This window comes from Nerophis lumbriciformis, linkage group LG05 (genome assembly GCF_033978685.3).
Source record: "Nerophis lumbriciformis linkage group LG05, RoL_Nlum_v2.1, whole genome shotgun sequence".
NCBI classification, from domain to species: domain Eukaryota; kingdom Metazoa; phylum Chordata; class Actinopteri; order Syngnathiformes; family Syngnathidae; genus Nerophis; species Nerophis lumbriciformis.
The window spans coordinates 11328192-11342167 of record NC_084552.2 but is presented as its reverse complement, the minus strand read 5'-3'; the positions used below and the strand labels follow the sequence as shown (position 1 = coordinate 11342167).

Here is a 13976-nt window from a genome sequence, read left to right as displayed (position 1 = left end):
TATTATGCTAGATCCATCATGGACTGGACTCTCACACTATTATCCTAGATCCACCATGGACTGGACTCTCACACTATCATGCTAGATCCACCATGGACTGGACTCTCACACTATCATGCTAGATCCACCATGGACTGGACTCTCACACTATTATCCTAGATCCACCATGGACTGGACTCTCACACTATTATGTTAGATCCACCATGGACTGGACTCTCACACTATCATGCTAGATCCACCATGGACTGGACTCTCACACTATTATCCTAGATCCACCATGGACTGGACTCTCACACTATTATGTTAGATCCACTATGGACTGGACTCTCACACTATTATGTTAGATCCACTATGGACTGGACACTCACACTATTATGTTAGATCCACTATGGACTGGACTCTCACACTATTAACTAGATCCACTATGGACTGTACTCTCACACTATTAACTAGATCCACTATGGACTGTACTCTTACACTATTAACTAGATCCACTATGGACTGGACTCTCACACTATTATGCTAGATCCATCATGGACTGGACTCTCACACTATTATCCTAGATCCACCATGGACTGGACTCTCACACTATCATGCTAGATCCACCATGGACTGGACTCTCACACTATCATGCTAGATCCACCATGGACTGGACTCTCACACTATTATGTTAGATCCACCATGGACTGGACTCTCACACTATTGTCCTAGATCCACCATGGACTGGACTCTCACACTATCATGCTAGATCCACCATGGACTGGACTCTCACACTATTATCCTAGATCCACCATGGACTGGACTCTCACACTATTATGTTAGATCCACTATGGACTGGACTCTCACGCTATTATGTTAGATCCACTATGGACTGGACACTCACACTATTATGTTAGATCCACTATGGACTGGACTCTCACACTATTAACTAGATCCACTATGGACTGTACTCTCACACTATTAACTAGATCCACTATGGACTGTACTCTTACACTATTAACTAGATCCACTATGGACTGGACTCTCACACTATTATGCTAGATCCATCATGGACTGGACTCTCACACTATTATCCTAGATCCACCATGGACTGGACTCTCACACTATCATGCTAGATCCACCATGGACTGGACTCTCACACTATCATGCTAGATCCACCATGGACTGGACTCTCACACTATTATCCTAGATCCACCATGGACTGGACTCTCACACTATCATGCTAGATCCACCATGGACTGGACTCTCACACTATCATGCTAGATCCACCATGGACTGGACTCTCACACTATTATGTTAGATCCACTATGGACTGGACTCTCACACTATTATGTTAGATCCACTATGGACTGGACACTCACACTATTATGTTAGATCCACTATGGACTGGACTCTCACACTATTAACTAGATCCACTATGGACTGTACTCTCACACTATTAACTAGATCCACCATGGACTGGACTCTCACACTATTATGCTAGATCCATCATGGACTGGACTCTCACACTATTATCCTAGATCCACCATGGACTGGACTCTCACACTATCATGCTAGATCCACCATGGACTGGACTCTCACACTATCATGCTAGATCCACCATGGACTGGACTCTCACACTATTATGTTAGATCCACCATGGACTGGACTCTCACACTATTGTCCTAGATCCACCATGGACTGGACTCTCACACTATCATGCTAGATCCACCATGGACTGGACTCTCACACTATTATCCTAGATCCACCATGGACTGGACTCTCACACTATTATGTTAGATCCACTATGGACTGGACTCTCACACTATTATGTTAGATCCACTATGGACTGGACACTCACACTATTATGTTAGATCCACTATGGACTGGACTCTCACACTATTAACTAGATCCACTATGGACTGTACTCTCACACTATTAACTAGATCCACTATGGACTGTACTCTTACACTATTAACTAGATCCACTATGGACTGGACTCTCACACTATTATGCTAGATCCATCATGGACTGGACTCTCACACTATTATCCTAGATCCACCATGGACTGGACTCTCACACTATCATGCTAGATCCACCATGGACTGGACTCTCACACTATTATCCTAGATCCACCATGGACTGGACTCTCACACTATTATGTTAGATCCACCATGGACTGGACTCTCACACTATTGTCCTAGATCCACCATGGACTGGACTCTCACACTATCATGCTAGATCCACTATGGACTGGACTCTCACACTATTATCCTAGATCCACCATGGACTGGACTCTCACACTATTATGTTAGATCCACTATGGACTGGACTCTCACACTATTATGTTAGATCCACTATGGACTGGACACTCACACTATTATGTTAGATCCACTATGGACTGGACTCTCACACTATTAACTAGATCCACTATGGACTGTACTCTCACACTATTAACTAGATCCACTATGGACTGTACTCTTACACTATTAACTAGATCCACTATGGACTGGACTCTCACAATATTATGCTAGATCCACTATGGACTGGACTCTCACATTATTATGTTAGATCCACTATGGACTGGAATCTCACACTATTAACTAGATCCACTATGGACTGGACTCTTACAATATTAACTAGCTCCACTATGGACTGGACTCTCACACTATTATGTTAGATCCACTATGGACTGGACACTCACACTATTAACTAGATCCACTATGGACTGGACTCTCACACTATTAACTAGATCCACTATGGACTGTACTCTTACACTATTAACTAGATCCACTATGGACTGGACTCTCACAATATTATGCTAGATCCACTATGGACTGGACTCTCACACTATTATGCTAGATCCACTATGGACTGGACTCTCACACTATTATGTTAGATCCACTATGGACTGGAATCTCACACTATTAACTAGATCCACTATGGACTGGACTCTTACAATATTAACTAGATTCACTATGGACTGGACTCTCACACTATTATGCCAGATCCACTATGGACTGGACTCTCACACTATTATGCCAGATCCACTATGGACTGGACTCTCACACTATTATGTTAGATCCACTATGGACTGGACTCTCACACTGTTATGCTAGATCCACCATGGACTGGACTCTCACACTATTATGTTAGATCCACTATGGACTGAACTCTCACACTATTATGTTAGATCCACTATGAACTGGACTTTCACACTATTAACTAGATCCACTATAGACTGGACTCTCACACTATTGACTAGATCCACTATGGACTGGACTCTCACACTATTAACTAGATCCACTATGGACTGTACTCTTACACTATTAACTATATCCACCATGGAATGGACTCTCACACTATTATGCTAGATCCACTATGGAATGGACTCTCACAATATTATGCTAGATCAAATATGGACTGGACTCTCACAATATTGTGTTAGATCCACTATGGACTGGACTCTCACACTATTATGTTAGATCCACTATGGACTGGACTCTCACACTATTAACTAGATCCACAATGGACTGGATTCTCACACTATTAACTAGATCCACTATGGACTGGACTCTCACAATATTATGTTAGATCCACTATGGACTGGACTCTCACAATATTATGCTAGATCCACTATGGACTGGACTCTCACACTATTATGCTGGATCCACTATGGACTGGACTCTCACAATATTATGTTAGATCCACTATGGACTGGACTCTCACACTATTATGTTAAATCCACTATGGACTGGACTCCCACACTATTATGTTAGATCCACTATGGACTGGACTCTCACACTATTATGTTAAATCCACTATGGACTGGACTCCCACACTATTATGTTAGATCCACTATGGACTGGACTCTCACACTATTAACTAGATCCACAATGGACAGGATTCTCACACTATTAACTGAATCCACTATGGACTGGACTCTCACAATATTATGTTAGATCCACTATGGACTGGACTCTCACTATTTTGTTAGATCCACTATGGGCTGGACTCTCACAATATTATGTTAGATCCACTATGGACTGGACTCACAATATTATGTTAGATCCACTATGGACTGGACTCTCACTATTTTGTTAGATCCACTATGGGCTGGACTCTCACAATATTATGTTAGATCCACTATGGACTGGACTCTCACTATTATGTTAGATCCACTATGGACTGGACTCTCACACTATTAACTAGATCCACAATGGACAGGATTCTCACACTATTAACTGAATCCACTATGGACTGGACTCTCACAATATTATGTTAGATCCACTATGGACTGGACTCTCACTATTTTGTTAGATCCACTATGGGCTGGACTCTCACAATATTATGTTAGATCCACTATGGACTGGACTCACAATATTATGTTAGATCCACTATGGACTGGACTCTCACTATTTTGTTAGATCCACTATGGGCTGGACTCTCACAATATTATGTTAGATCCACTATGGACTGGACTCTCACTATTATGTTAAATCCACTATGGACTGGACTCTCACACTATTTTTTCAAAAACACAATATAGAATGTGAGATATAACAGGATAAATATATTTATCATTTGTTTTCATATCGGTTATAAAAAAGTGGGACCCTGTTTTTATGACTTGACAAGGTCCCCAGGGGCCCTAGGCCAACACTGATACGGGTTGACTTAATGTCAACAATATACTGCAGGCCAAATTAACTCGAACTGCAGGCTGCAAATGGCCCCCGGGGGCCACACGTTGGATACCCTTGGTCTAAACACGCCAGTATCGACCTTATACTGCATCTGTATAGATTATATCATTATGGATCGATCGACTCGAATCGAAGTACATTTTAATCATGACAACAATGACGAACATCAACTAAATGACATAATTAGATGGGGGACACATAAATAAGCTTGATCCGCCAGGGGCCAACACAAACCCTCCACACGAAGATTGTTATTGGTTAGCATGATTAGCACGGCGAGCTAATGCTAGCTTCCAGCCAAACAGCTAGCAAACGGTGGCTATGCTAACATGCTAATTAGCGTGCTAACGATTAGCGACGCCGATTCCAGTGAAGGTCATAGGTTAGCTAGCACGCTAACAGCAAGCTAACGTGAAGTTTAGCACAATAGCCAGCTAGCAACACCTGCTAACGTCGTTATAACGCGCTAGCACTCGGGGGCTAGCTTAGTTAGCAGCAAGCGAGTGTCGCTACTCACCAGTCTAAAGTGCTGCCGTGCTCGGCTCTCACGCGCCGATCGGTGTTTCGGCTCCAAAAACTTTTGGTCGCGGGAGGTGCTAACAAATCGCCGAGCTAAAGTTGTTTGTGGCTAAAAAGCGAGCACAGATTTCAGGGATTGTCGGCCACATGTCTCGGTAGTGTGGCGGAGAGTTCTGGCAAGTGGCTCCCCCTGCTGGACACGCCAAGTATTACACTGGTGACGAGGTAAATAAAGTACATTAATTGACTTCGTACAATTATATATATTTTTGCGACCAATAAACACTTCAAATAATTTCCAGAATAAATAATTAAGCACTAAAGAATATTTCTGTGATATTCACTAGTAGTTTATTTGTAATTCACTGAGTTAATCAATCAATCATCAATCAATGTCTACTTATAGCCCTAAATCACGAGTGTCTCAAAGGGCTGCACAAGCCACAACAACATCCTCGGCTCGGATCCCACATCAGGGCAAGAAAAAAACTCGACCCAATGGGATACGATGAGAAACCAGTCCATATAGTGGATCTAACATAATAGTGTGAGAGTCCAGTCCATAGTGGATCTAGTATAATAGTGTGAGAGTCCAGTTCATAGTAGATCTAACGTAATAGTGTGAGAGTCCAGTCCATAGTGGATCTAACATAATAGTGTGAGAGTCCAGTCCATAGTGGATCTAACATAATAGTGAGAGTCCAGTCCATAGTGGATCTAACATAATAGTGTGAGAGTCCAGTCCATAGTGGATCTAGTATAATAGTGTGAGAGTCCAGTTCATAGTAGATCTAACATAATAGTGTGAGAGTCCAGTCCATAGTGGATCTAACATAATAGTGTGAGAGTCCAGTCCATAGTGGATCTAACATAATAGTGAGAGTCCAGTCCATAGTGGATCTAACATAATAGTGTGAAAGTCCAGTCCATAGTGGATCTAACATAATAGTGTGAGAGTCCAGTCCATAGTGGATCTAACATAATAGTGTGAGAGTCCAGTCCATAGTGGATCTAACATAATAGTGTGAGAGCCCAGTCCATAGTGGATCTAACATAATAGTGTGAGAGTCCAGTCCATAGTGGATCTAACATAATAGTGTGAGAGTCCAGTCCATAGTGGATCTAACATAATAGTGTGAGAGTCCAGTCCATAGTGGATCTAACATAATAGTGTGAGAGCCCAGTCCATAGTGGATCTAACATAATAGTGTGAGAGTCCAGTCCATAGTGGATCTAACATAATAGTGTGAGAGCCCAGTCCATAGTGGATCTAACATAATAGTGTGAGAGTCCAGTCCATAGTGGATCTAACATAATAGTGTGAGAGTCCAGTCCATAGTGGATCTAACATAATAGTGTGAGAGTCCAGTCCATAGTGGATCTAACATAATAGTGTGAGAGCCCAGTCCATAGTGGATCTAACATAATAGTGTGACAGTCCAGTCCATAGTGGATCTAACATAATAGTGAGAGTCCAGTCCATAGTGGATCTAACATAATAGTGTGAGAGCCCAGTCCATAGTGGATCTAACATAATAGTGTGACAGCCCAGTCCATAGTGGATCTAACATAATATTGTGAGAGTCCAATCCATAGTGGATCTAACATAATATTGTGAGAGTCCAGTCCATTGTGGATCTAACATAATAGTGTGAGAGTCCAGTCCATAGTGGATCGAACATAATAGTGTGACAGCCCAGTCCATAGTGGATCTAACATAATATTGTGAGAGTCCAGTCCATAGTGGATCTAACATAATATTGTGAAAGTCCAGTCCATAGTGGATCTAACATAATATTGTGAGAGTCCAGTCCATTGTGAATCTAACATAATAGTGTGAGAGTCCAGTCCATAGTGAAGTGAAGTGAAGTGAATTATACTTATATAGCGCTTTTCTCTAGTGACTCAAAGCGCTTTATATAGTGAAACCCAATATCTAAGTGACATTTAAACCAGTGTGGGTGGCACTGGGAGCAGGTGTCTTGCCCAAGGACACAACGGCAGTAACTAGGATGGCGGAAGGGGGGATCGAACCTGGAACCCTCAAGTTGCTGGCACGGCCACTCTACCAACCGAGCTGTAGTGGATCTAACATAGTAGATTGAGAGTCCAGTCCATAGTGGATCTAACATAATAGTGTGAGAGTCCAGTCCATAGTGGATTTAACAGAATAGTGAGAGTCCAGTCCATAGTGGATCTAACATAATAGTGTGAGAGTCCAGTCCATAGTGGATTTAACAGAATAGTGGGAGTCCAGTCCATAGTGGATCTAACATAATAGTGTGAGAGTCCAGTCCATAGTGGATCTAACATAATAGTGTGAGAGTCCAGTCCATAGTGGATCTAACAAAATAGTGAGAGTTCAGTCCATAGTGGATCTAACATAATAGTGTGTGAGTCCAGTCCATAGTGGATCTAACATAATAGTGAGAGTCCAGTCCATAGTGGATCTAACATAATAGTGTGAGAGTCCAGTCCATAGTGGATCTAACATAATAGTGTGAGGGTCCAGTCCATAATGGATCTAACATAATAGTGTGAGAGTCCAGTCCATAGTGGATCTAACATAATAGTGAGAGTCCAGTCCATAGTGGATCTAACATAATATTGTGAGTGTCCAGTCCACAGTGGATCTAACATAATAGTGTGAGAGTCAAGTCCATAGTGGATCTAACATAATAGTGTGAGAGTCCAGTCCATACTGGATCTAACATAATAGTGTGAGAGTCCAGTCCATAGTGGATCTAACATAATAGTGAGAGTCCAGTCCATAGTGGATCTAACATAATATTGTGAGTGTCAAGTCCATAGTGGATCTAACATAATAGATTGAGAGTCCAGTCCATAGTGGATCTAACATAATAGTGTGAGAGTCCAGTCCATACTGGATCTAACATAATAGTGTGAGAGTCCAGTCCATAGTGGATCTAACATAATATTGTGAGAGTCCAGTCCATAGTGAAGTGAAGTGAAGTGAATTATATTTATATAGCGCTTTTCTCTAGTGACTCAAAGCGCTTTACATAGTGAAACCCAATATCTAAGTTACATTTAAACCAGTGTGGGTGGCACTCGGAGCAGGTGGGTAAAGTGTCTTGCCCAAGGACACAACGGCAGTGACTAGGATGGGGGATCGAACCTGGAACCCTCAAGTTGCTGGCACGGCCACTCTACCAACCGAGCTGTAGTGGATCTAACATAATAGATTGAGAGTCCAGTCCATAGTGGATCTAACATAATAGTGTGAGAGTCCAGTCCATAGTGGATCTAACATAATAGTGTGAGAGTCCAGTCCATAGTGGATCTAACATAATAGTGTGAGAGTCCAGTCCATAGTGGATCTAACATAATAGTGTGAGAGTCCAGTTCATAGTGGATCTAACGTAATAGTGTGAGAGTCCAGTCCATAGTGGATCTAGCATAATAGTGTGAGAGTCCAGTTCATAGTGGATCTAACGTAATAGTGTGAGAGTCCAGTCCATAGTGGATCTAGCATAATAGTGTGAGAGTCCAGTCCGTAGTGGATTTAACATAATAGTGTGAGAGTCCAGTCCATAGTGGATCTAACATAATAGTGAGAGTCCAGTCCATAGTGGATCTAACATAATATTGTGAGAGTCTAGTCCATAGTGGATCTAGCATAATAGTGTGAGAGTCTAGTCCATAGTGGATCTAACATAATAGTGTGAGAGTCCAGTCCATAGTGGATCTAACATAATAGTGTGAGAGTCCAGTCCATAGTGGATCTAACATAATATTGTTAGAGTCTAGTCCATAGTGGATCTAGCATAATAGTGTGAGAGTCTAGTCCATAGTGGATCGAACATAATATTGTGAGAGTCCAGTCTATAGTGGATCTAACATAATAGTGAGAGTCCAGTCCATAGTGGATCTAACATAATAGTGTGAGAGTCCAGTCCATAGTGGATCGAACATAATATTGTGAGAGTCCAGTCTATAGTGGATCTAACATAATAGTGAGAGTCCAGTCCATAGTGGATCTAACATAATAGTGGGAGAGTCCAGTCCAAAGTGGATCTAACATAATAGTGAGAGTCCAGTCCATATTGGATCTAACATAATAGTGGGAGAGTCCAGTCCTTAGTGGATCTAACATAATAGAGTGAGAGTCCAGTCCATAGTGGATCTAACATAATAGTGTGAGAGTCCAGTCCATAGTGGATCTAACATAATAGTGTGAGAGTCCAGTCCATAGTGGATCTAACATAATAGTGAGAGTCCAGTCCATATTGGATCTAACATAATAGTGGGAGAGTCCAGTCCATAGTGGATCTAACATAATAGTGAGAGTCCAGTCCATATTGGATCTAACATAATAGTGGGAGAGTCCAGTCCATAGTGGATCTAACATAATAGTGAGAGTCCAGTCCATATTGGATCTAACATAATAGTGGGAGAGTCCAGTCCATAGTGGTTCTAACATAATAGTGAGAGTCCAGTCCATATTGGATCTAACATAATAGTGTGAGAGTCCAGTCCATAGTGGATCTAACATAATAGTGTGAGAGTCCAGTACATAGTGGATCTAACATAATAGTGTGAGAGTCCAGTCCATAGTGGATCTAGCATAATAGTGTGAGAGTCCAGTCCGTAGTGGATTTAACATAATAGTGTGAGAGTCCAGTCCATAGTGGATCTAACATAATAGTGAGAGTCCAGTCCATAGTGGATCTAACATAATATTGTGAGAGTCTAGTCCATAGTGGATCTAGCATAATAGTGTGAGAGTCTAGTCCATAGTGGATCTAACATAATAGTGTGAGAGTCCAGTCCATAGTGGATCTAACATAATAGTGTGAGAGTCCAGTCCATAGTGGATCTAACATAATATTGTTAGAGTCTAGTCCATAGTGGATCTAGCATAATAGTGTGAGAGTCTAGTCCATAGTGGATCGAACATAATATTGTGAGAGTCCAGTCTATAGTGGATCTAACATAATAGTGAGAGTCCAGTCCATAGTGGATCTAACATAATAGTTTGAGAGTCCAGTCCATAGTGGATCGAACATAATATTGTGAGAGTCCAGTCTATAGTGGATCTAACATAATAGTGAGAGTCCAGTCCATAGTGGATCTAACATAATAGTGGGAGAGTCCAGTCCAAAGTGGATCTAACATAATAGTGAGAGTCCAGTCCATATTGGATCTAACATAATAGTGGGAGAGTCCAGTCCTTAGTGGATCTAACATAATAGAGTGAGAGTCCAGTCCATAGTGGATCTAACATAATAGTGTGAGAGTCCAGTCCATAGTGGATCTAACATAATAGTGTGAGAGTCCAGTCCATAGTGGATCTAACATAATAGTGAGAGTCCAGTCCATATTGGATCTAACATAATAGTGGGAGAGTCCAGTCCATAGTGGATCTAACATAATAGTGAGAGTCCAGTCCATATTGGATCTAACATAATAGTGGGAGAGTCCAGTCCATAGTGGATCTAACATAATAGTGAGAGTCCAGTCCATATTGGATCTAACATAATAGTGGGAGAGTCCAGTCCATAGTGGTTCTAACATAATAGTGAGAGTCCAGTCCATATTGGATCTAACATAATAGTGTGAGAGTCCAGTCCATAGTGGATCTAACATAATAGTGTGAGAGTCCAGTACATAGTGGATCTAACATAATAGTGTGAGAGTCCAGTCCATAGTGGATCTAACATAATAGTGAGAGTCCAGTCCATAGAGGATCTAACATAATATCGTGAGAGTCCAGTCCATAGTGGATCTAACATAATAGTGAGAGTCCAGTCCATAGAGGATCTAACATAATATTGTGAGAGCCTTAAAATAAATTAGTCATTCATGACACCATCCATCTTCTTCTGCTTATCCGAGGTCGGGTCGCGGGGGCAGCAGCCTAAGCAGGGAAGCCCAGACTTTCCTCTCCCCAGCCACTTCGTCCAGCTCTTCCCGGGGGATCCCGAGGCGTTCCAAGGCCAGCCGGGAGACATAGTCTTCCCAACGTGTCTTTGGTCTGCCCCGTGGCCTCCTACCGGTCGGACGTGCCCTAAACACCTCCCTAGGGAGACGTTCGGGTGGCATCCTGACCAGATGCCCGAACCACCTCATCTGGCTCTTCTCCATGTGGAGGAGCAGCGGCTTTACTTTGAGCTCCTCCCGGATGACAGAGCTTCTCACCCTATCTCTAAGAGAGAGCCCCGCCACCCGGCGGAGGAAACTCATTTGGGCCGCTTGTACCTGTGATCTTGTCCTTTCGGTCATAACCCAAAGCTTATGACCATAGGTGAGGATGGGAACGTACATCGACCGGTAAATTAAGAGCTTTGCCTTCCGGCTCAGCTCCTTCTTCACCACAACGGATCGATACAGCGTCCGCATTACTGAAGATGCCGCACCGATCCGCCTGTTGATCTCACCATCCACTCTTCCCTTACCCGTGAACAAGACTCTGAGGTACTTGAACTCCTCCACTTGGGGCAAGATCTCCTCCCCAACCCGGAGATGGCACTCCACCCTTTTCCGGGCGAGAACCATGGACTCGGACTTGGAGGTGCTGATTCTCATCCCAGTCGCTTCACACTCGGCTGCGAACTGATCCAGTGAGAGCTGAAGATCCTGGCCAGATGAAGCCATCAGGACCACATCATCTGCAAATAGCAGAGACCTAATCCTGCAGCCACCAAACCGGATCCCCTCAACGCCTTGACTGCGCCTAGAAATTCTGTCCATAAAAGTTATGAACAGAATCGGTGACAAAGGGCAGCCTTGGCGGAGTCCAACCCTCACTGGAAACGTGTCCGACTTACTGCCGGCAATGCGGACCAAGCTCTGACACTGATCATACAGGGAGCGGACCGCCACAATCAGACAGTCCGAGACCCCATATTCTCTGAGCACTCCCCAGAGGACTTTCCGAGGGACACGGTCGAATGCCTTCCCCAAGTCCACAAAGCACATGTAGACTGGTTGGGCAAACTCCCATGCACCCTCAAGGACCCTGCCGAGGGTATAGAGCTGGTCTACAGTTCCACGACCAGGACGAAAACCACACTGTTCCTCCAGAATCTGAGGTTCAGCTATCCGGCGTAGCCTCCTCTCCAGTACACCTGAATAGGCCTTACTGGGAAGGCTGAGGAGTGTGATCCCACGATAGTTAGAACACACCCTCCGGTTCCCCTTCTTAAAGAGAGGAACCACCACCCCGGTCTGCCAATCCAGAGGTACCGCCCCCGATGTCCACGCGATGCTGCAGAGTCTTGTCAACCAAGACAGTCCCACAGCATCCAGAGCCTTAAGGAACTCCGGGCGGATCTCATCTATCCCCGGGGCTTTGCCACCGAGGAGCTTTTTAACTACCTGAGCAACCTCAGCCCCAGAAATAGAAGAGCCCACCACAGATTCCCTAGGCACTGCTTCCTCATAGGAAGACGTGTTGGTGGGATTGAGGAGGTCTTCGAAGTATTCTCTCCACTGATCCACAACATCCGCAGTCGAGGTCAGTAGAACACCATCCTCACCATACACGGTGTTGACATTGCACTGCTTCTCCTTCCTGAGGCAGTGGATGGTGGTCCAGAATCGCTTCGAAGCCATCCGGAAGTCGTTTTCCATGGCTTCCCCGAACTCCTCCCATGTCCGAGTTTTTGCCTCTGCGACCGCTGAAGCCGCACACCGCTTGGCCTGTCGGTACCTGTCCGCTGCCTCAGGAGTCCTATGAGCCAAAAGAACCCGATAGGACTCTTTCTTCAGCTTGACGGCATCCCTCACCGCCGGTGTTCACCAACGGGTTCTAGGATTACCGCCACGACAGGCACCAACTACTTTGCGGCCAGAGCTCCAATCAGCCGCCTCGACAATAGAGGTGCGGAACATGGTCCACTCGGACTCAATGTCCAGCACCTCCTTTGTGACATGTTCAAAGTTCTTCCGGAGGCGGGAATTGAAACTCTCTCTGACAGGAGACTCTGCCAGACGTTCCCAGCAGACCATCACAATGCGTTTGGGCCTGCCAGGTCTGTCCGGCATCCTCCCCCACCATCGCAGCCAACTCCCCACCAGGTGGTGATCGCTAGAAAGCTCCGCCCCTCTCTTCACCCGAGTGTCCAAAACATGAGGCCACAAATCCGATGATTCATAACACCAGTGGTTTTGATTTTTTTTTCTTTTTTTTTTGAGCAAAGATAGTAAAAAAAATTGCCAGTAAAATTGTTGGGGATCCAAAAGGGTCCCACTCATACTTTCAACACTTAAACCTCTTATCAACTTCAAATATAGTTGTCGATTATAATTTTATTTTATTTTTTTATAGTGTTTTTGTTTGTTTTATGCCCTTTTTGTCATGGAATTATATTTTTGTAATGGAAAACACAACATGTGCAATATTTCAAAGTGGAATATTTGATGAAGTAAATCATTCAAAACACTTGATTTTGATTCATTATTATTTTTTGAGCAATGACAGTTTAAAAAAAATCCCAATAAAATTCTTGTTTTTGTTTTATACCCTTTTTGTCCAAACAAATCTTGTTTTATTGTGGCAAAAACACCAAATATGCAATATTTTCTACAATTATATTTTTCAAAGTGGAATATTAGATGTGACAAATTGGAGCCATAAATAAGTAAATATTTCAAAACACTATTGATTTTTTTTGATAGTTGGAAAAATCCCAATGAAATTATTGTTTTTGTGTTATACTTTTTGTCAAAGAAATCCTTGTTTTTATTGTGGCAAAAACGCAAAATATGCAATATTTTCTCCAAATATATTCACAAAGTGGAATATTT

The 13976-nt window shown here is 43.1% G+C and overlaps 1 protein-coding gene across 1 annotated transcript in view; it reads right to left on the bottom strand.

Moving 5' to 3' along the window:
• scaf11 (SR-related CTD-associated factor 11) overlaps positions 1 to 5381 on the bottom strand; it is a 55942-nt gene extending 50561 nt beyond the window's left edge. Inside the window, exon 1 of the mRNA XM_061961277.1 lies at positions 5203 to 5381. The gene's annotated coding sequence lies outside the window, so the exon portion shown is untranslated. The remainder of the gene's footprint in view (positions 1 to 5202) is intronic.
• Between the last annotated feature and the right edge of the window lie 8595 nt (positions 5382 to 13976).